The following is a 26,761-nucleotide window of genomic DNA, read 5'->3' as shown; positions in this document are numbered from 1 at the left end:
GTAAGTGAGAATACTTCTGCCTGGCAGCCTTTGAACTAGGATGTCAGCTTTTCCTGGATCTACTGCTCTTGGTTCTTCCATGGCAGCACCTGTCAGAAGAGAGCACAGCATCCATTCCCAGGGCCTGAGAGCCACACCTACCAAAAGTAGTCTAAGCAGAGGAGAAATTGGTTCCCTTGACTCCTAGAAAACATCCTCCTGCCACTTCAGAGGAAAACTCCTCTCCCAGCACCGTTTATGTTTCTCAGAACCAGCAGAATCACTTCCTGGTGATTTAAGAGTAGGCACTCAAAAAAGGTCTGAAGACTTTAATTCAGAACTTTCCAGTTGCTCTTGGGGCATTATAAAGTGAAATCATACCATGGTTCCAGGCTACCAAACTATGGAGCGACGTGGAGATAGGAGCGTTAGTGCAGCGACGTGGAGATAGGAGCGTTAGTGCAGCGACGTGGAGATAGGACCGTTAGTGCAGCGACGTGGAGATAGAAGCGTTAGTGCAGCTGCAGAGCGATGATCCATGCCTTCTCCGTGCAGAAGTGACAGCAGGGAGGGAACATTTGAGCACATAAACGAAGAGAGCACAGACCCATGTAAAATGTGAACTTTTTCATCTCCACAAAAACATCTAGAATATTCTTTAAAAGAAAAAAATGCTGCCCTGTGCGCACCGCGGCGGCACGGACACCCTCCCCTTCCGGGCGTGAGGCGCTGTGAGGAAAGCAGAAGCGAGCAGACTCCGTGGGCTTCGGCGCTCCCGTCGTGTGGACCTGGGTTCCTCAGCACACCCAGCTCCAGCAGCCCCAGAGCCTGTCCCCAGTCCTTCGGAAGCCCCGGCGCCAGCCCGGGCCCTTGGCGGGGCGGATGAGGGAGCTGCAGTTGGCACTGCTACTGCGAAGACTGCTGGCAGGACTCAACAAAAATCCAGTGGAAGGCTTTTCAGCAGGTTGAATAGATGACAGTGCTCTCTATCGATGGAAAGTCATTATTGGTCCTCCAGATACACTTTATGAAGGTGGTGTTTTTCAGGCTCATCTCACTTTCCCAAAAGATTATCCCCTTGGGCCTCCTAAAATGAAATTCGTTACAGAAATCTGGCACCCAAATGTTGATAAAAATGGTGATGCATGCATTTCTATTCTTCACGAGCCGGGGGAAGATAAATATGGCTATGAAAAGCCAGAGGAACACTGGCTGCCTATTCACACCGTGGAAACCATCATGATTAGTGTCATTTCTATGCTGCCAGACCCTAATGGAGTCTCACCTGCCTATGTTGATGCTGCGAAAGAATGGAGGGAAGACAGAAATGGAGAATTCAAAAGGAAGGTTGCCCGCTGTGTAAGAAAAAGCAAGAGACTGCTTTTGAGTGACATTTATTCAACAGCTGTAACTTCACTCATTTCAGGGTCCCCCGATTGAGAAACATGGCACTGTTTTTCCTGCACTCTACCCACCTATTGCTGGACTTCTGTTGTAACAATTTGGCAAACACTGGCTGGAACTGGGCTGCAATAAAACATGTCAGTATCAATGCTGACAAGAGCCTAACAAGTGCCAACTTACAGATGATTATGCATTTTGAATTCTAAAGAACTGTTTTAACCTTCAGGAAGAATTGTAAAGACCTGTACATAGCACAACATGATCCGGAAAATACATATACTGTTCATGTACATCCACAAACATACCTTGTACCCAATAATGCTTTCTTGTAGTAAAATAAGAATCATGTAAATTCTAAAAAGATTTTAGCAGGTTTTCTTTCCCTATTCGTTGTTTCTTATCAGTTCTAAAAGACTCCTTAAAGCATGTCAGATAAAAAGCAATTAGGATTAAAAGATTCCATTTAATTTCCTGTAAACTATTGAGGCTTCATTAAACTCTTTTCACTTACTAAACTTTGTATCTTCTTCGTTTTGACACACTTCCCTTTGCTTTTATCTCTTCAGTCTACCAGGAAGTTTTCAAATCATTTAGTGCAAATACTGAAACACTCAATAAGCAACTACTTGATTTTTAATGATGACTTCAGAGGAATGGTTGTCACTAGGTGCTTTGTCCCTTTTGTATTCTACTTGCATCCATCTCTTGGATTGGATAGTTCAATAACATGTTTTCGTTGTTGAGAGCTCTTGAATTCAGTCATTATCCCCAAGAACTAAAAAGAGTTGGTTCTGAATTCAATTCAGATTTAAAATTATTGAAATGTACCCCAAACAGTAAAAAATTCTGATTTGGTTTTATTTTTGCCCTCAGTTACCTAATGTGAATATTGGATGAATAAATCATGCACAGCTACAGGCTTTCTACTTAACTTCTGGGTTTGCTATTTAAAATGCTGTTTACCCACATACCCTTTTCCTCAGCCCTTCATATTTCTTTGCCTCTATTCTCTATACTGCAGATTTTTCTCACCTATTGTACAAAGAAATTGCGATGTATATTTTCATGTAATTTGATTTTGGAATTCTGTCACCTTATGTAGTGAGTTCTTCCAAAATATAATTTTTTTCCAATTAAAAAAAAAAAAAAAGCTGATTTTTTTTTGCCCTGTAGAAAGTTACAAATGTTTTTACCAAGAGTCTACATGGGGCTTGATTTACGCTCCATGCATTGGCTGGAGCATGGATTAGAGATTTGATAGAAAAACAAATCCTGTTTCTTATTTTTTAAAAAAGTTAGGCATCCATAATAAATACATAGTCAATAAACCTTATATCTGAGAACCAAAAAACCAATATATGTCTACTTAACTCATTGGTTGAAGAAGTAAACACAGTAGAAACAATAAGATATTAAATGACATAGAGAGTGCTATATATGAAAACCTCTGGGTTCATAAAGTGGTTCTTAGAGGTAAATTTATAGCATTAAATACATTTTTAAAAAGAAAAATAATATGAATAAATGAAACTTAACTCAAAAGCAAAAGAGGAGGGACTTCCCTGGTGGTCCAGTGGTTAAGACTCCATGCTCCCAATGCCAGCAGGGCATGGGTTTGATCCCTGGTCAGGGAACTAACCTGGGGCACAGGCTTGATCCCTGGTCAGCATCCTGCATGCTGCACAGCGTGGCAAAAAAAAACAAAACAAAACTATGAGCTACACTAAAGGAAGTAGAATAAATTAAAATTTAAGCCAAGAACAGAAATTAACAAAAAAGAGAACAAAGAAAAATAGAAAGGATCAACTAAATGAAAAGCCACTTGAGAAACATAATTTGAATATTTAGATGAAATATTTCTCCAGCAAAAAATAAATTCCCAAAGTTAATTCATAAATAAATACAATTTCAGCAGAAAGCTAGAATCTATAAAAAGATATCAATTCAGTGAATAGATTTAGTAGTAGATTAGACACAGCTAAAGAAAGAGTTCATGAATTAGAAGAAGTAGGTTAAAAACATCTAGAGTGAAGCACAAGGAAAAAAAAATAATGGAAAGTACAAAAAAGGAGTATAAGAAATATAGGGAAAAGGACTAACACAAGTGCAGCTGGCGTCCTAGAAGTAGAGAAGAAAGTAAATGGAGCAGAAGAAATATTTGGAGAGGTAGAGATTGAGAATTTCCCAAAACTGATTTCAAAAAATCAAGCCACGGATTAAAAAAATATTAAAAACGTCAGGCAGAATTACTTCAAAGAAAGTCACCTGTAGGCACATCATAATACAAATGCAGCAAACAAAAGACAAAGAGAACATCTTAAAATGAGATGGGGGAAGAAAAAGATACATAACTTAAAGAATCACCAATAAAATATATGTCTTATTTCTCAAAAGGAATGATAGAATCTCCCCCTCCAGAAAAAAAGAAATGACATTTTCAAAGTGCTGAAAGAAAATAACTGCCAACCTAGAATTCTATACCCGAAGAAAATATCCTTTAAAATTGAAAGCAAAATAAAGATTTTAATAATTCAAGGAGCATGTTGTAATCTCTGGTGTTGTCACTAAAAGAATAATGAAAGAATGCATAGATAATAAATTAATTATGGGGAGCATGTTGTAATCTCTGGTGTTGTCACTAAAATAATAATGAAAGAATGCATAGATAATAAATTAATTATGAGGAGCATGTTGTAATCTCTGGTGTTGTCACTAAAATAACAATGAAAGAATGCATAGATAATAAATTAATTATGGGGAGCATGTTGTAATCTCTGGTGTTGTCACTAAAATAATAATGAAAGAATGCATAGATAATAAATTAACTATGGGGAAATATGAAATAAAAACTTCAGTAATCCAAAAAAGGAAAGAAAGAAAAGGAACATAGACAAGTGAAACTAACAGAAAATAATTATTTAGATGGTAGATTTAAACCCAGATTCATCAGTAATTATATTACATATAAAAGACAGAATACTTCAATTAAAAGACAAGGATTATCAGGCAGGATAAAAACATAAAGCCTGCTATATGTGCTTTATAAGAGACACCTTTTAAATATAAGGGTACAGAAATGCTAAAAGCAAAAGAACAGAAAACAATATGCCATGCAAACACTAAACAAAATAAAGTTGGCATAAGTATGCTAATAACTGACAAAATACACTAAGAAGCATATTAGAGATAAGGAGGAGCATTTCATAATGACAAGACTCAATTCATCAGAGAGATATAAAAATTCTATATTTGTATGTACTAAATGTATCATCAGTTTATAAAGCAAAAATTGTAGAACAAAAAAGAAGAAAAAGACAAATCTATGAACAGGGTGGAATTTTAACACACTTTTATCAGGAACTGATTAAACAAACAAATAAACCAACTGTGGTGCCTCCATACAATGGAATATTACTCAGCAATAAAAAGAATGACTATCAAACCATGAAAAGACATGAAGGAAACTTAAATGCATATTGCCAAGTAAAGGATGTCTGTATGAAAAGGGTACATATAGTATGATTCCACTTATATGACACTCTGGAAAATGTAAAACTGTAGACACAGTAAAGTGATCAGTTGTTTCCAGGGTTCAGGAGGAAGGGGGGAAGGATGAATAACACAGGGGATTTTTAGGGCAGTAAAATTGTTGTAATGTAAGTTTTTAGGGCAGTAAAATTACAGTAATGGTTGATACAAGATACTATGCATCTGTCAAAATCTATAGAACAAAGAGTGAAATTTGATGACTGCAAATTTTTTAAAAAATCATTTAAGAAGTTGGGGGAACTCAGGAAGGAATGCAGACTGTGACAACAGAAGTTAACTAGTGAACTTTTTTTTTTAATTTTATTTTTGGCTGCATCGGGTGTTCGTTGCTGCACGCAGGCTTTCTCTAGTTGTGGCGAGCAGGGGCTGCTCTTCGTTGCGGTGCGCGGGCTTCTCATGCGGTGGCTTCTCTTGTTGCAGAGCACGGGCTCTAGGCGCGTGGGCTTCAGTGGTTGTGGCTCGCGGGCTCTAGAGCACAGGCTCAGTAGTTGTGGCGCACGGGCTTAGGTGCTCCGTGGCACGTGGGATCTTCCCGGACCAGGGCTCAAACCCGTGTCCCCTGCATTGGCAGGTGGATTCTTAACCACTGCACCACCAGGGAAGCCCTAACTTGTTAACTATTGCAGTTCTCAAGTTAACTATTACAAACATGAAACAACCTCACTGAAAGGGATGGGTAGGTGGGGTGGGGAGAGGTGTTGACCTAAGTGTCTTTGGAAATGAGTGAGACCTCTAAGACTAAAGGCAAAAGGAACTGCATATGAGCTCTGTACACTAGTGGATAAAGCTATTTCCCTCTGGGTACTGGTTAACAATTCTGATACAGCTATATATGTATACTAGACTGGAACAATCACATCAACGTATGGCCGATGGTGGAGCCAGGTTTCTCAGTATTAGAATGGGAGTTTATGGATAAACAAGGGTAGGATCCATGTAGTAATGGATTTGAGATATCAATACGAACTCATGCTTTGCTTAATATAGATACAGATGGTTACATATACAAGGGTTTATAGTTACACTATATATACACCACTTAGTACACATATATTTTTTGCTCTGTCATCGGAGAAGTCTAACAAGAAATGACACCCCAGTATCAACAAGCATGGCTTAGTACCCAAATTTTGGTTTCTAACACCGTTCTCCAATAAGATGAACCAGGGCTCCTTGGAGAAATGGCTGATTCTAAGACTAGGCAGGACATATACAAGATGAGCCTGGATAACTTGGTAGTCCCTGAAAGTGAGGAAGAGCTCAACACAAAACAAAATAAAACATCGACCGGTATGTCAAAGGACAAAGGACCACAGTAGCCCATTGAAAGAGTGCCAGGGGTCAAAGGATTATAACCCAGGAAATAAAGTAAATATCCACAAGTCCATACTGATGTAAATAAATGATTGAATAAATTAGTAAATGAGGAAGAAGAGACAAATCTCCCATACAGAAGAACTCCAAGGAATTTATGTAGATACTCTGCCTCCAAGGAGAGGGAGTAAAACTCTTCACTCTGTAAGTGCGGGCTGTGCAGAATGACCTCCTTCCAAACTGTACAACATAGAAAGGGAGAGAAAAGGAGTCACTTTACAGGGGATAAACCGGACAAACGCTACCTCAGGCAGGTGACTAAGGCCACTATCAGCAGTCATCAATAATGTTGGCAGTACATATGCTTGCTGTGGTGTCATGAAAATAGCACTTCACCTTTGTGATCTGGCTCCCACCAACCTAAACCCCAGTCTTATCATGAGAAAAACACCAGGCAAATCCCAATATTGGGGCACCATACAAAATACCTGACCAGACCTCATAGGAACTCTCAAGGGCATCAAAAGAGGGAAAGTCTGAGAAACTGCTACAGCCACCAGGAGCCTAAAGAGGCCTGACAACTAATGTCATGTGGGATCCTGGAACAGAAAAAAAGAGCATTAGGTAAAGATTAAGAAAATCGAAATGGATTATGAACTTTTGATAATAAGGTATTGATATTGGTTACATTAGTATGTACCATACTAACGTAAGAGGTTAGTAATAGGGGAAACTGGATGAGGTATATAGGAACTCTCTGTACTATCTTCCCAATTTTTCTGACAGTCTACAATGGTTCTAAAAGTATAGTCTGTTAAAGGGAAAATTTTAAATGAACAAACTACCTCTATGCAAAAAACATAGATGAATCTCTCGAATATAAAGTTGAGCAAAGGAAGTCAGACACAAGTCTACAAACTCTGATTCCTTCCATACAGAGTTCTTAAACTGGCAACTATGGTGTAAGAAGTTAGGAAAATGTTTTCTCTGGGGAAGTGGAGCAGATGATGGCCAGGTGATGTCATGTGAAGGCTTCTGGGGTGTAATTAATATTCAATATCTTAATCCAGTTTGTGGTCACATGGATATGTTCACTTTATGAAAATTGATTGAGCTGATGCTCATTATTTGTCTACTTTTCTGTACAACTCAATAAACCTCAGTGATGGAAAGGAAACAAGGATGCATGAAGAATGAATCAGAATATGTTTCCACATGGGTAAACATAAAAAACAATGTTGAATTTTTAAAGTAATTTGCCAAATAATACCTAAAATATACCAATTTAAAAAACATAACATCAGTAAAACAAACTATATCTTACTTACAGACTTATAAAATTTAGTCTAAGTACAAAAACAAACAAAAATAGTAAACTCATGATAGCAGTTGCCTCTGCAGAGGGAAGAATGGAAATAGAATGAAGGAGTGGGGTGTGGAGGGTCTTTATAATGTTTTATAAATATGAAATATCTGGAATACATGTTGCAAGATGTAAAGTTGTGATATAGTTGGGTTCAGCTACGTGGGTAATCATGATTTTAACCTCTATTCTTTTTCCTAGTACACTTGCATATATTTGTACATATATATACAGAGAGAGAGAGAGAGAGAGAGAGAAAGGTGTATAAGAACATGCAACCAATACCATATAGAACAATAACAGGAGATATTAATAATATCTCCTAATAATAATAGGAGATATTAATAATATCTCCTAATAATAGGAGAATTAATAAGTATTTTGTGGTCAATACTTGGCCTCAGTGTTTCTGAGGATGAATGGATGTGTAAATCTTTTGCAATATGGAAACTTTTGGCTTTTTTTTTTATGAAGAGCCTAACTCAAAGATTAATTACCTTTACATTTCACCACCCCCTTGTTAATAACAAATCTTTCATGAAATGTAATCTCAAATTTTCCTGGAAGATAAATTACATCTGCTGACAAGGCTCTTTAGAACCACTGGGAACAGTCAGATATTGGAGGTCGATGAGAAAGCAACCCAGCTGCTTGTTCATTCACTCTGTAGCACGGACCATGTGAGATATGATGGGGTCTGAACTCGGCTGGTAGCAGAGGAGTGGGGGAGGGGAGAACAACAAAAAAATAGAGAGAAACGTTTTGAGGCTGAGCTCTCAGAAGTCACTGAATGGCTCTGAATAATGTGGCAAAGCCCAGGACTCCAACAGATGAGAAGAGGCATGTAGGACGTCAGCTAGGGTTGACAGCAAAGTTTGAGTGGCTGCATGGAGGTTGGTGTCATGAGCTGAGATGGTAAAGATGAGGGAGAAATTTAGGAAGTTTGTCTTTTGAACATGGGAAATTTGGGATGCCTTTCAAAGTCCAAGTCTAGAAGTGGGCGCTTGTATATTGAATTTGGAGCTCAGAGAGGAATCAGGCAGGAGACATACACTTGGTTGTCATCCGTATACTGATGGTACTTCATGCCAGGGGACGTGACGAGACCCCCATGGAGAAAGGGTAGCTAGGGAAGAGAGGTCTGAGGTTCAAGTCTGGAGACACTCCAGGGATTCGAGCTTCACAGAGGAGTGTGGAACCAAATGAGAAAAACAAAGGCTATTCCAGAGCTTTCTGCAGCAAGGGAGTTGGCCACCATCACTTGCATTTTGGCAGGCAGGCAGAAGAGCGGGAAAACCTCGTAGTGGAAGAAAGGGACGGCTTCAGTGTCCCTGATTTGAGGCTGTGGGCCTGGGGAAGCTGGAGGTGGGGTAATTAGAGCGGGGCATCCTATGTGAATGCTTAGGGTGCATATTTGGCTTTCTCTGTTGGCCTTAAGTTGGAAGCGGGGACAAAAATTGGAAAGCTGTCAGTTATTAAGTCCTGGCCATTTGGGGTCAGTTGTTGCAGAAGTTATTGATGAACTTCCTGTATTGTTACTGGAGATGGCAGTCTAGCTGCCTACATGTCGGACTGACAGCAGGCTGGCTTCCGGGGCTGGTTACTGTAGTCAAGGGGTTGGTTTCCTGGACAGGTTGCTGCAGATTGTGGGTCAGAGTTCTCTTTTTTTTAAGAAAGTAGAAGCCTAGTGCTTTTTTTAAGTTTTTTTAAAATAATTAATTAATTAATTAATTTATGGCTGTGTTGGGTTTTCGTTTCTGTGCGAGGGCTTTCTCTAGTTGCGGCAAGCGGGGGCCACTCTTCATCGCGGTGCGCGGGCCTCTCACTATCGCGGCCTCTCCTGTTGCGGAGCACAGGCTTCAGACGCTCAGGCTCAGCAATTGTGGCTCACGGGCCTAGTTGCTCCGCGGCATGTGGGATCTTCCCAGACCAGGGCTCGAACTCGTGTCCCCTGCATTAGCAGGCAGATTCTCAACCACTGCGCCACCAGGGAAGCCCCCCCCCCCCCCCCCCCAGAGTTCTCTTTTTATATATGATCTGACTATTGTCCATTTGTATATTCAGTCTCTCCGGAGAGTAAAGCAGAAGAGGAGACTAAGAGGGAACAGCAAGAGGTAGGAGGAAGAGCAAGGAAAAACACCATCCTGGGAGTCAGGAAAATAAAGCGTCTCCAGAAGGAGGGAGTGGTTAACTGGCAAGGGTCGCCGAAATGTCTGATAAGAGGAAAATGCAAAAGTAGATCGAGGTTTTCCAGATGAAAAAGAGATGCAACCATCATTCTTGCTGAATTCTCACACAGGAGAAACATTTTCCTGTGGCAATGGTTGGAAACAGGAACTAACAGGATGAATTAGGAAGAGAAGATACCAGTCAGTCCCTGCAGGTGGCACCTTACATCATTGTGGAGGACTGAGCAGCAAACACTGCCCCCTACTGGGAAGAAATACTGACTGATTAGATCACACCTGAGATTTCCGTGAACCTCAGCCCGCTCCCAGGACTTAAGCCCCACACTAACGGCTCTACTATTCCATTTTAGGGAATTCTACTGCCAAGTAGATTGGGAAACTGGTCATTCTCCTTCACAGACCGTTAGAAACAAGGCAAAGAAAACTGAAGACAGCAGTCCCGGGTTTAATCTCCAGCATTCCATCCCAGGAACTTCAAATCTGCCACAAGAATGTTAACCACGAGAAGAAATTGTTTAACGATGCTTTTCACTATCATGAATTTGGCTTTCCTATGCCTACGTAATGTAACCATGTTACAAAAACACGTACAATTGAGAACAGATAAAATTATCCAGAATCTCTCTCCCTTATCATTGCTCTCTTAGAATTACCTTACACTTGAATTTGATGGATGACATAAGCAGATGTTTCTGCCCCTTCATGAGGGGACATTTGCCTCACTTCTAGATGTGAACGCTAACTCCTGTTCTTCTGGAAACTGACTTAGAGGCTGCGGAAACCTAAGAGCAGAGAGACAGGGAAAGGACGACCTTGAGGGTCTTCTTCTTTGTCCTGTTGCCTCCACTCCAGCCCAGGCTCTCATCTGGATCACCCAACAGTCTCCTACCTGGTCCCCTGGGCTTGTTCCTCTCCTGTGCACCCTTCACACGGCTGCCAGAGCATCTTTCAAAATCCCCAATCTATCAGTACTATCCTTCTCCCTACGAAAATTCAAAGGTCTTCCCTTTCTCAAAAGGCTCCAGTCTGGACTCCCTAATAATACACAAAAGATCCCTCCACTTTCTGCCCCTGCCAGCAGTTTTCAACCTTGGCTACACTTTAGAATCCTTTAAAGATTTGGGAGCTTTAAAACCTTCCCAGTCAGGACTTCCCTCCTGGTCCAGTGGTTAAGACTCTGCACTCCCAATGTAGGGGGCCTGGGTTTGATCCCTGATCAGGGAACTAGATCCCACATCCCACAACTAAGACCCGGCACAGCCAAATAAATAAATATTTTTTAAAAACCAAAAACAAAATCTGCCCAGTGGTTCTGATTTAATCAGTCTGGGGAGGGTCCCAGGTATCCAGAGTTTTAGTTCACTTCCCCAAGACCTGGTGACACCTTCGTGAACTATTTGCAGATTCCAGCGGCTCAAAAAGAAGAAAGACTTTTGTGTTTCCAAGGTCACTCCATGCAGCATACGGCAGGTTTCAGACAGAGAAATGGGGATGGGGATGAGGAAGGGAAATGTGGGAACCCGGATCTGGGAGGGTGCTTGTGAGACCTCGATAGACAGCAGCCCCCGGACTGACCAGTGGCCCGAGAAGTGAAGCAACCAGCAAACAGGAAAAGGAGGGCCAGTCCTCCTGGACTACAGGGGCACTTCCGCTTGGGGGACCATCCTCCCAGGCAGCTCGGCCCCTCAGCAGATCTTCGCCTGCTCCTTTTCCCCTAGGCAGTGTAAGGGTAACTACAAATGGAAAGAAAAGATTTTCCCTGGTGCCAAAAGGGAAAGAGAACTCCTTCCCTCCCTTTCTTAGGGTGTTTCCTTTACAATCCTTTCTCTATCTCTTTGAGATGTGTGTAAGACTTTCAAAAAAACCTAATAACCCTGTACCAGTTTGACTCCCCAGAGACGTCTTTCCTGGGGGCCTTGGAGCCGTCTCTTTGAAATGTGAACATCAAGGAGGATGGTACCCTGACTCCCTGTCTCTCTGGCTCCAAGTTGTAACTTCCTGCTTTGACAAAGGCATGAGAATTTTAATTTTTCTTAACATTAGGTGTTGCCTGCCAAATTCTGCTTGGGAGTGGATGAGGGAGGTGAGACTTCGGGGGCATCACTCCAGACTCAGGCACCCTTGACCCAAAGCTACAGGACCGGTTCTGGTCTGCCACTGCTGTCTCCTGCTCTAGCGAAGTGGGATAAGCATGTGTAAATGCCAGGTAGGAGCTGCACTGCCATGGAAGTTGGATTGCCCAATAAGCACACATGAGCTGACCAGTGGAGGCCATCCCAAATCTCATGGAAGGGGGATCAGGAACTCATATACATATCACAGCAGAGAGTAGGACCAGGCAAGTCAGGGTTACCCGCTATAGTAAGTTACTGCCCAAAGAAAAAGCAATGGAAAAAGGTCCCCCACATTCTTAAACACAAAAGTCGTCTGCTTCAGGAGAAGATGAGAGCAACTTCCCAGGTAGAACTTGAGGACTGCTGCTCACAGCTCTACGGGGAATGGGAAAGGGGTTTCTTAGCATGCAAGTGTGCACAGGCACCCACTGGTCTGGGAGGAAATGCCCATCTCCTGAACTCCACTCTTGTTATTGTCCTAGAGGTTGATACTTAACTGTCTGAGAAAGAAGATGAGATCATGAGCTCTTGCAGGTTTCAGGGCCTGCAAAATAAGTTTCAGGACCCTGAGGGCCGGGTGGAGGTGGATGAGAAGGGTTACAGTCTTTGGGTCCAAGAGGTGTGGTTGGTGAGAACAGGGAAGTCTTAAAGAGCCATTAGAGCCTGGGACCGTACAGGTGGGTACACAGAAGAAAGCTCTAGGTCCATGGGCTCCATGCTAGTGCTCCACGATCAAACCCAGACAGAGAACCCACCCCTGAACTACGACCTCATCCCCACAGGCCCCCACTCTGCAGTCGGAGTGTCCATGACTTCTGCAAGCTAATGATGGGCAGCATCTGTTACTCTTCAGTCAAGGTACACCTCAGCTACACTCTGGACTCCAGGAGGAGTGAGCTCAATAATAATCTGGAACCTCTGTAAGCCTTGGGGAGCACTAGATCCCAAGGTGGGCTTTGAACTTGGTGTTATCACCAACCAGTGGGTGTGGACCTGGAAGTCCCATACCTCGGTAAGAGTGGGAATGTTGATGCCCTGGGAGCTGGGGACAGACGAGATAAGCACTCCATTTCTATGAGTTTGCTTTTGTGCCAACCATCTAAAACACCTTTCCTTTTTTGATCCATGTGGCAGAGTCCTTCCTGTCTGCCAAGAGTCAACATTAGCATCACGTTGCTGAAGGAACATTTCCCGGGTCCCCTTAGGTCGAATGGCCCAATCCTTCCTCTTGCATTCAGTCCTTGTTGACGAACCCAAGTTTGTGTGTCCGATGCACAGTGAGGCCAAACAAACCAAAACATCAGAGTTTGGAGCAGAGAAAAGTTTATTGGAAGTCCGAGCAAGGAGAACAGGCAGCTCATGTTAAAAAAGCCCGAAGTCCCCAACGATCTGGGGGGAAGAGTTTTTAATGGCAAAATTTGGGGGTGGGCTGCAGCGTATGTGACCTTCCTCTGATTGGCTGGTGGTGAGGTAACAGGCTGGTGTTCAGCCTTCTGATTCCAACCAGTCTGGAGTCCTCATGGGTGGAGGCCTTGGTTCCAATAGAAGAACTCAGAGGCATATTGCCATGTATATCCCCCAGGAGGAACCAGGACCCTGCCCCATCCCTGCACTACTGTTTCTTGACTGCTTTTCCTTTGTTTCTGCATTGCCTCATTCCTCTAATTAGTGACTGTTTGAATCTGCCCTTTGGAACTCAGGGAAGGTCTAAGAGGCTGAAACCATTTTCCTACACACAAGAAATGGGGGACACAGAAAGGCTTTTGTACTCGGGAGGGTCCCACAGGGTCCTGCTGGGTTTCATCCTGTCTGGATTATAAGGATTTTGACTCATCTCTAGCTCCATCATTTTGCCCTGTATTGGGCACCTAGCAGGTACTCAATAACTGTTCAGAGATGAATGAATGAATGAATTCAGGTGCAGAAACTAGTCTGAGGGTGGTTTGCCCATTTGACAAAGTCACCCAGCTTGTTAGTTTCTCATCTCTTTGAACCAACCAGGAACAGAGACCAAAACTCAGATTGGTCTTTTCATTTCAGGGCATGTCCTGTCCTTCATACAGGTGTAGAATTACCATAGAGTTTTTGTTGTTGGTCACTCCTAATAATCCCTAGTGGCTACCTGGGTGGAGCTCACATTGTGCGACAATGAGGAAAACCCATGCCCCACCCAACCCCGTCCCCTGTACTCACTCACCTGACCCCACCCGATGACTTGGTCCCTCCATCAATCAACAAGAGTACATTGAGGACATACTGTCGATTATTCTCTACCGAGACAAGTGAAGTGCAAAGAGCTGTTAAGGGCACTGGCCTGAGACTGGAACTCAGCCAAGGCTGGTCAGATGACCACACGATCAGAGGTCACAATACTCCTTATTAAGCCAGGCAGTTTGCCTTAAGAAAGGTGGCTCTAGAATTTCTGAGTTTTCCATACAATCTCACCATGGCTACTGTCAGGCATGGGTGAGGTTCTCATCTTCCAAAGTCTCCTTCTTTAGAAAACCACTTGCTTTACTTTAAGGGAAGTACATCCTTACAAAAAGTGAGCTCTTTGGGGGTCCAGAATTTCAACATATGCCACCAAACTCTTTCCTTCGCTCTGAAATTTTGGAGTAGCTCTTCACCTTGTGAATTTGTAACACTCCAAAGCAGGAAACACACACATTCAAACACATGTAAATACCAAGAGTTATTTCCTAGTAAGCCCCTCCCATATTCCAGTTACACAGATGCAACAAGATAGAGAAATTTTCATCTAAGCAGCTGGTGTCAGAAGTCCAGCCTTTATCAGGTGAGCCCATGGGTGGCAGACCCTGAGCCCTGGACCTTGTGTTGACTGGCGCAGGGCCTTCAGAGGAAGAGGAAGCCACTCTATGTAGTTTGGACCTAGGTGAGCGTTTGTGGGTGGGTGGGATTCAGGAGGATACAGGGTGAGGAAGAGGGGGAGGGAGAGGGAGATGGTAGAATGTTCTGCAAGATGAGATCCCCTTCTCTCAAATCAAAATGAATGGCCAAATAAGTACAGGAAAAGATGCTCAACATCACTAGTCATCAGGGAAATGCAAACACACACCACGATGAGATGTCACTTCTGCCACTAGGATGACCAGCATGAAAAAATCAGATAACAATAAACAATAAGTTTTGGCAAGGATGTGGAGAAATCAGAACCTTCTTACACTCCCGGTGGGTGTATAAAAGGGTTCAACTGCTTTGGAAACCAGAAAGGCAGTTTCTCAAATGCTTAAACATAGAGTTACCATATGACCCAGCCATTCTACTCTTGGTATCTACCCAAGGGAAACAAAACTTCATTTGTCCACATAGAAACTGCACATAAACATTTGTAGCAGCATTATACATAAAAGCCAAAAAATGGAAACAGCCCAAATGTCCATCAACTGATGAATGGATACACAGAATGCTGTATATCTATACAATGAAATATTATTCAACCGTAAAAAGGAATGGAGTACTGATACATGTTACAATGTGGATGAACCTAATAAATGCTATGCTAAGTGAAAGAAGCCAGTCACAAAAGATCACATATTATATGATTCTGTCTGTATGAAGTTCCTGAATAGGGAAATCTATAGAAACAGGAAGTAGATGGCTGGTTGCTTAGGGCTGGGCTGCGGGCGGGGGCAGGGGAAGGACGAGGAAATAAGGGAGGCCTCCCACACAGACACGGCCCACTCAATAGTGCTTGAGGGAACTACATCCATACAGAGTTAAAGGAAAAGGGTTCGAGCTGGGTTGTAAGCAATTCATTCAACAAATAGCTATTGAGTGATGATTTCATTCCAAGCCTCTGCTAGGTGCTGAGAAACCAGAGACAAATAAATCAAAAGAGCTGGCGAACTGGCTGGAGGTTGGAAGGGAGGCCAACCACTGGGGTCTAGATCAATGGGGTGAGAGCCGTGCTGGGAACTCAGTGGGTCTGCAGGAGCCGGAGCAGGGACATGTGGTTCCCCGACGAGGGATCAAACCCATGCCCCACCCCTGCAGTGGGAGCTCGGAGTCTTAACCACTGGACCGCCAGGCAAGTCCCAGGGACACACAGTTCCATTTGATGGGACAGGCAAGTGGCAGGCAAGTCATCCCAAAGGACATGATGCCTGAGAAGTTCCCTGAGAACAACTAGAAGCTGGAAAGTCAGAGAAAGGCATCGCAGGTGAAGACAGAGGTGGAAGTATGGCACGCACGTCCAGAGAAGCGCAGATGCCCAGTGTGATTGCTGTCTCTGCGGGAGGTGAGAAAGAATTCCCAGTGTAAATGGATGCACCTTAGGAGACTGAGTTTGGACTTTAGGATGAAGATGAAGGAGGTATGAAGATCAGACATACGTGTTAGAAAGCTCACTCGAGCTGTTTGTTGTGTGGAGAATGGATGGGCGAGGCTTTGCCTATAATAAAGTGAGAAAGGGTGAGCGTCTGATGGGGTAGGAACACAGGGGGCACATCCTAAAGATAGAACAGAGAGGGATCGGGACTTGCAAAAGTGACTGAAGTCGGGGATAAGAAGACAGAGGCCGCCTTCCATGGCCCTAGCTTGTCACTGGGTGGGCAGGGCTGAGATCTGGAAGTGCGGGTGGGAAATCAATGAGCCCTGCCGGATAGGCAATTCTGGAGTTCCTGAGAGAGGGCGGGTGGGAAATCAATGAGCCCTGCCGGATAGGCAATTCTGGAGTTCCTGAGAGAGGGCTGGGTGGAAACGTGTGCAGGGAACAAGGGCCTGATCCACATAAGCATTTCAAGACTTCTTTCTGAAAGAAGGAAAGCACATCTCTGATGGTGCGAGACATAAACACACATCAGCGGGTCAGCCTCGAATATCTTTCTTGGGGGGATTAAATGATGGGGCAGGGGTGACGTATCCCAGGCTCTCCCTTGCCCATGAGAGGACCTGAGTCGGTGATGAGAGGAAACTGTGAGCAGGTCCTATTCAGTTTAATACAATGCTTGGCCTTAAAACGCCACTGCATCGCAAACCATGTAAGAGGTGAGAGGACCACTGATGACCAGCAGCTTTAGCATCTGAAAAAACTTAGAGACACTTACTCTGGCTTTTAGAATGTTTTTAGACCAGGGACCGCACAATGACAGCACCATCTAGAATCACAGGCCATCTTTCTTCGGAGGCGTACAAAGAGCCTAACACATCGCCTCAGGTCTAGGTTAGCTAATCGGTTTAGCTCATGATTTGGTGTTTTCTGGAAGGACATCTATGAGGTAACTCTCTCTTGAAAGGCTTCAGAATAATCAAACATTAGGACAGAATATATTTTTTAAAACATGGGAAATATGCAAAGAGTGAGCGAGCAGTCACTGGACACCTTTATAAAAATATCCATAGACGTGAATATATATGATGAAAAACGCAATACAGCTAGAGGTCCTTCTTCACCCTTTTTTATTGATATACGAGTATATTCACCCAAGTGCTCTTCTCACCCAGAGAGAATTAGGTCGTATTCCTTACTACAGCACTGGTTTGAAGTATTTATGCTTCACTAATGGTACTGCTATAAAGTTAGCTAAGAGAAGATATAAACTGGAATTTTAATTATGTAGGAGTAAAAAATCACCCCAAAACTTAGTGACTTAAAACAACCACCACTGTATTCTCTCACGCTGGGCTGTGGATTGGCTGGTGTGAGTTGGCAGCTCTTCTGCTCCATGAGGTTGGCTAGCAGTACAGTCTCTGCGGGCTCTATTTTGCTAGAACATTCCAAGATGACGTCTCTGCCATCTTGGTGCTCCTCCCTGTGGCCTTTGTCTCCACGGAGGGATCTTACCCTCTAGGGTCTCTCCGTGTGGCCTCTCTCCACAAGAGGTAGTTGGACTTCTTACACAGCAGCTGGCTGCCAAGAGGGCAGAAGCAGAGGCTGCCAGGGCCTCTTAGGATCAGAACAGGCACAGTGTCACTTTCAGCATATTCTATTGGTTTAGTCAAGTCTTAGCGGCAATGCAGACTCAGTGTGGGAGCAGACGTCACCAGGGCACTGATGCTGGCGGGTGTGGCTCCTTGGGGGCCATCTTTGCACACTGGCTGCCACGGTTCACAGGGCAAGAGGGATGAGCAGTGAGGTGGTTAGAACCACAGCTCTGGAGTCAGATTAATACAGGTTGAAATTTTGACTCAACCACTTCCTGACAATAGATGTGACCATGTGGTGTAAGACATAAAATGAGACTCGAGATCATGTGGTCTTGACATCTGGTGAAATTGGTGGTCCTCTTATGGCCCAACAGCAAGTTTCCCTCCCCACTCTGTTCCTATGGATAAGGTCCCCCAGCTAAACACCTAGCCCCCCCGCCCCCTTATCAAACAGATCAGGCTCAGTTCCTGCTTACCCCTGAGTAGTGGGTTTCCATTCCCTCCCGGCTGGTAGAATTACTCAGACAAGCCCGTCACATTCTCCCGTGGGAACCAGGGGCCACCCCACCCTCTTGTTACTACAGAGCCTGCCTTCCACCGCCCTGCTTGTTCACTCTGTTCTGAGTGTAACCCCCATGTGCCCCTGCAGGGTATGCAGTATCCCCCTCTCCCGGGCTGTGAGTGTGTGTGACCAATAAACTGCTTTTTATCTCATCTGTCCTGTGTTGGGTGTTGTGTGTTCATCCATCCCCATAACCCTGGGGTAGGAATCCCTCCTTCATGAACAGGGTGAAGGGGAGGTGATTAAAACAGATGACAGAAGCAAACGCTTGGTGTGCAAGGAAGGGGTCATGAGCCAAGGAACACAGGTGGCTTCTGGAAGCTAAGAAAGGCGAGGATTCTCCCCTAGAGCCTCCGGAATGAATGCAGTCCCGAGGACACCTTGATTTTAGAAATCTGATTTCTAGAACTGTAAGATAATAAATTTATGTGGTTTCAAGGCCCTGCATTTGTGGTAATTTGCTACCAGCAGCCATAGGAAATGAATGCATCTTGTTTATCTTCTTCATGACATCTCTCACTATCTGAAGTTATTTAATTAATTTATTTGTATGTTTATTGTCTGGTTCCTCTTACTAAGCTCTGTGAGAGTGGGCTCTGTGTTGGTCTTCATCACCTCATCTCCAGCTCTGCCAACAGTGCCTGGCACATCTGGATGCTGAATAAATACTTACTGAGTGAGCCTTGAGTGAAATATGACAATAGTGCAGTGGCCTATGTGTGGCATTATCTGGGCTTCTACTCTTCCACTGGTTCTGATAATCATGGGGAGCCTGATTTTTGAAATCATAGTAACCTTACTTTGCACATTTTATAACAATGCTTTGTACTAAGAGTATTGTATCCTTGAAAAAAAAAAAACCACCCAAATTCAAAGCTGTATTTTGTTGCAAAATTGCTTAGGAGAGAGCTTAATGTAACTATTAAAATATATTTATAAATGCCTCATTAAAGGGGAGAGGAGAGATCAGTGTTTGAGTCCACATGGCCTGCAGCGTGCAGTAAAGGGATGCCCTGAGGAGAGATCACGTTCATTGGGGGCTGACAGCTCACAGGTCCACACAGGCTGCCCCAGAGGAGCTGGCCTTGGACAGGCCATGCAGCGCTGTGAGTCTGGCCCGATGAAGATGCCACACCTCCCCTCTGAGGTTACACCTTACACCTCTGTATTAGTTTTCTATCACTGCTCAACGAATTACCACCAACTTGGAAGTTTCAAAGAACACATTTATCATCTCACAGTTTCGGTGGGTCAGGATCCAGGTCTGTGATGGCTGCATCCTCTGCTCAGGGTCTCTCCCCAGGTGAGACCCCCTTGGAGTCAAGATGTTAGCCAGGGATGCGATCTCACCTGAGGCTCCGAGTCCTCTTCCAAACTCACGTGGTTGTTAGCAGAAGTCATTTCCTTGCAGCTGTAGAACTGACATCCCCTTTTCTAGCTGGCTGCTGGCCAGGGACTGCTCTCAGCTTCTAGAAGCTGCCCCCAGGTGCCTGGCACACGGCCCTCCTCTCACAGCTTGCCTCTTCCCGGCCGGCAGAAGAACCCTGCTACGGCTCTGCTCTCCTTTGAGAACTCGCCTGATTAGGTCAGGCCCACCCGGGAGCATCTTCCTTTGGATTAACTCAGAGTCAGCTGAGTCGGGTACTGCGTTCTAACCGCGAAATCCCTTTTCCCATATAAGGTGATATCATCATGGGGGTGGTAGCCCGTCACAGTCACAGGGCCTGCCCACACTCAAGGGAGGGGCTTGTTCCCCAGGGGTGGCGGTGGGAATCTTGGGGGTCCACCTCACCAGTCCACCAACCACCACCCCTCGACCCCAATTCACAACTGCATTCTCACCAATCCCATCCATTCTAACCCCAGGGAGCACGGCCTCAGCCGGACTTCTGCTAAGCTCTGGGAACTCTCTTACGACTGGGGACAATGGAACTATCTCATCAGACCAGGGATGGCCTCCTGCTGAGCCCCCTTGCCTGCCCAGGTCACCTCTCTGCCTCACCTCCCATCCTCCTTGTCAGCCTCGGCCTCGGAACCTCCGCTCCCCGCTCGCTGCTGTATCTCTCTCCTCCGTACTCCCTGAGTGTGTACAGCTCAATACGGGCAGCAGGGGGCGCTGCCGGCCTTGGCTGGCCGGCCGTCCCAGAAGGCGGACGCTCAGCCGCATCTCAAGCCCATGCGCCTCTTCCTGGATTCCCGGCTCTCTCCCAGGAGAAGGCGGGCCGAGCCTATGCCTGAGGTCTCCTCCCTCCCAGCCTGCGTCTCTGCAGGGGAGTTAGCCCTGCTGCAGGGGAGTGGCAGTGCAAGGGTAGGGGGCTTCCACGGCCAGGTCCCTGCTGGCGGATGAGCACGCCTCCGCCTCTGCCCGTGGTGTGGCGGTGGCGGCGAGGATGGAGAGTGAAGCGGGGCGGTCCCTGATTGAAGAGGGACCTGCGCTGCCTCCTTCTCCTGTCCCTTTTTTGTGTCTGGAGGCCCCCTCCCAGCCACACTGCAGTGTCCGCATCATCGGCGGTAGGTTCTTCTCATCGGGGCCGTCTCAGGCACTCTTTCTAGTCTCTTCCCCCAGAGCACAGCTCCACTGGGTGAGCTCCAGGTCACAGTTTTCTGGGTCCTTCACGACAGGCCGAGGGGCTTGTCTGTTTGGTGGTAGAACAGGGTCCCTGGGCCCTGGCCGCCAGCTTCCGCAGGCCTGCAGGTGGGGTCCTGAGATCTGCGGGCCAGCAGTATGAGTTGTGACCCGCTGGGCCAGCAATGCACCGCCACATGCAGGCCTTGCCAGGCGCCGTGACCATCCTGTATTCTACCCCACCTTCCCCTTCCCTTTCCCTCCTCCAGGCCTGCATCCGCTTCTGCAGTTGGAAGAGGCTGTGAGTGGGGCTCAGACTCACTTGGGCTGGGCTCAGAACAAAGCTCGTCCCTCAAGGTGCCCTCGCCATGTGGCCTGAGTCTAGGACCCTCGGGATCAGGGGGGCAGCCCATCACCATATATGGCCTTGTACAGCTCCTGTTCTTGGCCGCCCAAACCCTTACTTTGGAGGCCTTGAGATCTTTGCTGCAATCACCCAAGACTGGGCATTTAGACTGGGAATGTCCCCATTAATGTCCCCTTAAGCCTGAGCCCTTAAGGACATCTGTCGGTCAGTACCTTCCTGCGACCACCATCCTTGGAGCATGCCAATAGTGTATCCCAGTCAAGATCCAAACACCTTGCTTCCTGGGGAGGAAACTTCATTTCCAGAAAGTACTCTGAATTTTTGGTAATTCGTGATTTCCATCGCTGGCTCGGGGGCCCACCTGCTGCCTAGCCCATGTGGCACAACCAGGCGGGGGCAGTATGGGTCATCTCCTGCCCTGGGTGCCAGGCAACATTGGTCTAGGGTGTAATTTTCTTCCGGATAGGAAATCCAGTAGTTTCTGGTATTCGGGGCCCAAGGCAAAGGCCTGAGAATCACCATCCACGCTCCTTTCAGTCTTGTCCTGGGAACTTCATGGGAATTAGTATCTTTGGCAAACTTGAATACAGGGGACTGTGCTTAGCATGTTGGTGTAACTAGCCAGTGCTGAGCCAGGGAGAGCGTGTAGACAGGGAGGTCGGAGAATAAGGACAAAGGCCTGGGGGAAGAGGGCCTCAAAGCCCGGGAAGGATTTAAAATTCCAAGTCGGGGAGCGGGGGGATGTATTAGCTTTCTACTCCTGCTATAACCAATTACCACACACACTGTAGCTTAATATAGCGTTTACTCTCCTTAAGTTCTGGGGGCCGAGATCAAAAATCAGTTTCACTGGGCTGAAGCCAAGGTGTGGGCAGAGCCATGTGGCCCCGGAGGCTCTGGGGGAGAATACTTTTTCTTGCCTATTCCAGCTTCAAGAGCTGTATTTCTTGCATCCCTTGGCTCATGGTCCCTTCCTCCATCTTCAAAGCCAACAGTGTAGCATCTTCACATCTCTTTTCTGTCATCAAATCTGTCTCTGCTTCTCTCTTATAAGGACTCTTGTGATTACACGTGGGGCCCACCAGGATAATCTCCCCATCTCGAAATCTTTATCTTCATCACACCTGCAAAGTTCCTGCTGCCCTGTAAGGTCACATCCACAGGTCCCAGGGATTAGAACCTGGATATCTTTGGGGTCCACCATCCAGCCCATCACACAGAAAGTCATGGTGCGGAGGAGAGGGGGCAGTGAGCAAGGGCGTGGCGGGATCTGATGTACTGTAACAAGGGTCCCTCTGGCTCTGTGGACAGAACTGGTCACCGGTAGCAGAGCCGGTGACCACACAGGAAGCTCTGCAGCACGCCAGGGCAGAGACCTCGGAGGACCAGGTGACCTGAAGGAGGGAGATTCTGAATGTATTTTGAAGACAGAGGTGAGAACATTTGCTAATGGGTTGGAGATGAGAGTGAGACAAAAGGTTTCTCGGTTGAGCTGGGTGAATGGTGTTGCCAGTGATGGGAACAAGCAACATGGGAGGAGGGACAGGCCTAAGGGTCCTGTGTGGAAATTAAGATAAGAAAGAGATTTTGGACTTGGGCACATTTTGTCTAAATGAAAAGGAAAATAAAAACAAACAAAAAACCAAACATCCCGAGCACAGGATAAAATGAAATTTGCTCAGGAACTCACCTCCTGAGATTGGCCGGCAGTTCGGTGGAGGTCAATGGAGGGGGCTCTTTCTATGAACACAGGGAGCCTGGGGCTCTGCCTCCTGAGCCCCCCACCATGGAGGGCCTGGTCCTTGATTGACGGGGGCTGCCTCTGGTCCTTGCTCAGGCCTGCAAGACCCAGGCCAAGAAGAGGATCCTTAGTGGGAGATGCCATTGACTCGAGCCATGCCAAGTTTGGCTTCACACTTGGTCCTGAAACCCTCACAAGGATGAGTCAATCTCTTCCAAGGTCAGCTCTCTCCTTTTATAGCCCCGCCTTCTGTTTCTCCCACCCCAACCCGAACCTCCCAGCTCTGAGCACAGATTCTTCACTCTGTCTCTTTTCTTAGACATTGGAAGCTTGACTACCCACCAGGAAGACCTTGATCTTTCAGAGAGGGGAGCCCCAGACACCAGGATCCAAGGAGATCTTGCTGACCTCCTCGGGAGGCTAATGAAGCCCAGTCTTAGAAGTACAGTACCCTGGTTCAACACTTTGGAAGGGGAAACTCTTCCCATTGTTTTCCTGATGAGCCTACAGGGGTAAAAATAGGAAAAAAGAAAAGAAAAACATCGGTGCAGAGGATAACTTCTCAATAGGTTATGACAGTAGACTCAGTCAGAGATATTGAGTAACTTCAGGGAGAAGAGTGACACCTGTTTTGGTGAAGCCACAAGCACTGTGAGGGTTAAATCCATCAAGAATCTGGAACAGAGCAGCTCTCAACAAAACAGGAAGACAAATCATTTATGAAATTCAGCAGAGAAAACTTGAAGTAACTGATTTGAAGTGGAAGCAGCTCGGGGGCTGAACATTGCACAGTTAGGTTTAGGGAAACAGTAGATTGGCAGCCAGATACCAAATGAAAAGAGGTCACATCTTGTTGTGGTTTTTAAGCCCCTTTTTCCTGTCTGTCTCCTGGATCTGGCAGGACTGTGTGTAATCTGCTACATACCTACTTATTAGTACCTCTACTCACCAAAGATCTGCCACAAATACCAAAAACTAAAGCTGGGACTTATTTTACCTTATAAAAAGCATGAATTCAAGTTAACTCAGTTAAAAGAAGTTATTTGGCAACTTATCCTATAATAAAACCACATACAAATATTAGATTTGGAAGGCATAAACATGCAGATATGATATAAGCCACTATTTATAATGGTTGTTGAGGATCTTCTATAGCTTCTATAAGTTATTTCCCCAGTATTCATGGTGCTTAAACTTTTATTTCTGTAAGAAAAAGAATGATGCACATTTTGTATAATTTGCAGGAAAAATGTTTTAGAAGCTTCAGAAATAAAATTGACCTTGCAGAAACGTAGTGCGGTTTTGTTTGTTTCTTTTTTCCTTTTTCTAATAATTCATTAATTTCAAATGCATCATTGCAGATGTATTTTCCTGGCATAGTATGTCACTGCTGCCCGAGGTCTGATGAGAGTGTGGATTGACATTAAAGAGGTGATAAAATGAATTTCGTTTACTACTGATTACATATGGATGTATATATTCTTTTTTATTTATTTATTTATTTATTTTTGGCTGTGTTGGGTCTTCGTTGCTGCGTGTGGGCTTTCTCTAGTTGTGGCGAGCGGGGGCTACTCTTCATTGCGGCGCGTGGGCTTCTCATTGCAGTGGCTTCTCTTGTTGTGGAGCACGGGCTCTAGGCACACGGGCTCCAGTAGTTGTGGCACATGGGCTCAGTAGTTGTGGCTCACAGGCTCTAGAGCACAGGCTCAGTAGTTGTGGCACATGGGCTTAGTTGCTCCACGGCATGTGGGACCTTCCTGGACCAGGGCTTGAACCCGTGTCCCCTGCATTGGCAGGTGGATTCTTAACCACTGTGCCCCCAGCAAAGTCCCATAGATGAATATATTCTTGAAGTAGTAATTAGTTGGTTCTGAGCATATGAAAAATTAGTCATATATTAAACTTTAGGGAAAGAAATATGACCCAAGTTATTTTTTAAAGTTAACAGATTGTCATGGACATATCAAGGTCTTCTAGAAGAGCTTAATCAGAATGCTCACACTCTAATTTGGGAAGCTGCTTTGCCTTGGTGTATAATACTGTGTTCTAAGAATGTTATGAAAGCATTATACACTTGAAAAATGTTTTTACAAGGATAGAGTGAAAATTAAGACCTTCCCCCAACTTTTGTCCATTGTCTAAGATTTAAATTCTTTTCCTTTGTCCTGATTTTAAAAATAAATTAACTTTATTGAGGCATACTTTACATAAAACAAAATGCACACATTTTAAGTATGCAGATTGATCAGTTTTGGACAAATGTATAAACTTGTTTTACTACTGCTGTGTTGTTGTTACTGCTGTTCTTACTGTGTTGCTCTGTCAAGATATAGAACATTTCCATCATTCTGAAAAGTTCCATGATGCTCCTTTCCAGTTACTCATCCTCTAGCCAATCATTCTGTTCTGAAAAGAAAATTTTAAAAGCAAAGTTTTTTTCTTTTCTCATCTATTGCTTTACTCCAACACAATTATGTCTCCTTTTCTTTTTCTTTCATTCTTGTTGCTCTAGCAGCCTGGCATTTTGTTGAATTAAAGCACTGAGCTGATTATTGGCTCTACTGACTAAGGAGAGAGAAACATGCCTTATTATTTTTCTATTTTTTCTCAGTGAACTTTTCACTCTTCATCCTCTGAAATCTGCATCCATCCATCCATCCCCCCCACCCACCTATCCATCCAACCATCCATCCATCCACCCACCAACGCACCCACCTATTCATCCATCCGTCCATCCATCCATCCACCCAGCAACCCACCTATCCATCCATCCATCCATCCATCCATCTATCCATCCATCCACCCATTCACCCATCCATCCATCCATCCACCCACCAACCCACCTATCCATCCATCCATCCATCCATCCATCCATCCATCCATCCATCCATCTATCCATCCATCCACCCATTCACCCACACACCCGTCCGTTCTTCCATCCATCCATCCATCCACCCATTCGCCCACACATCCATCCATCCATCCATCCATCTGTCCATCCATCCATCCATTCGTCCATCCATTCACCACCCACCTATTCATCCATCCTTCCATCCATCCATCCATACATCCATTCCATTCATCTACCAATTCACCCACCCAACTGTCCATCCATCCATTTTTTTTTTTTTTCCAACTTTTGTTGAATGTCTGCTCTGAGCCAAAGGCCACCGGGAATCCCATCTCCACTTGATTTATGTTCTAACAGGGAAGACAGACAACTTAACAATTATGCTAAAAAGGCAATACATACTACAACAGGGAAGTATGGGACACAATGGGTGACACAGCAGGAGTAGCTGGGAGGGATTCTCAGGGGAAGAGACATTAATGATGGAGACATAGGACAAATATCAATGAGTCGGCTAATTATTTCTGGAATATTTATTGAGCACTGCAGGCTGGGCACAGTGGTAGCTGCTAGTGATTCAGACAGAGGTGAGTAGGGCAGACATGGGACGGTTCTCACGGTATACACATCACTGTGGAGTTAGCCCAGGCGGGGCTGGGGCAGTGGGATAATGTTTTAGGGAACATGCTCAATGGAGCACAGGGAAGAGAGAACAGAGTGAGTTAGAAACACTGCAAATTCCACATGGCCAGAGTATGAATGTCAGCCAGGAGGGGCGTTCTTGATAGCCTTGAAAGATACAACCGTGAGCAGGGGCTACAGCAAGCTGTGAGCAGCTTGGCTGTCAATCGCTGTATAGAATGGTCATTGGATCCC

The 26,761-nt window shown here is 45.1% G+C and overlaps 1 pseudogene; it reads left to right on the top strand.

Annotated features, from left to right (window-relative positions):
- Positions 1-776: 776 nt before the first annotated feature.
- Positions 777-20,707, top strand: LOC133092909 (ubiquitin-conjugating enzyme E2 G1-like; annotated as a pseudogene).
- The last annotated feature ends 6,054 nt before the right edge of the window (positions 20,708-26,761 follow it).

The sequence above is a fragment of the Eubalaena glacialis genome, chromosome 6 (genome assembly GCF_028564815.1).
Source record: "Eubalaena glacialis isolate mEubGla1 chromosome 6, mEubGla1.1.hap2.+ XY, whole genome shotgun sequence".
Lineage (NCBI taxonomy): Eukaryota > Metazoa > Chordata > Mammalia > Artiodactyla > Balaenidae > Eubalaena > Eubalaena glacialis.
The sequence above is the reverse complement of the archived record's forward strand: the minus strand, read 5'-3'. Positions and strand labels throughout refer to the sequence as shown.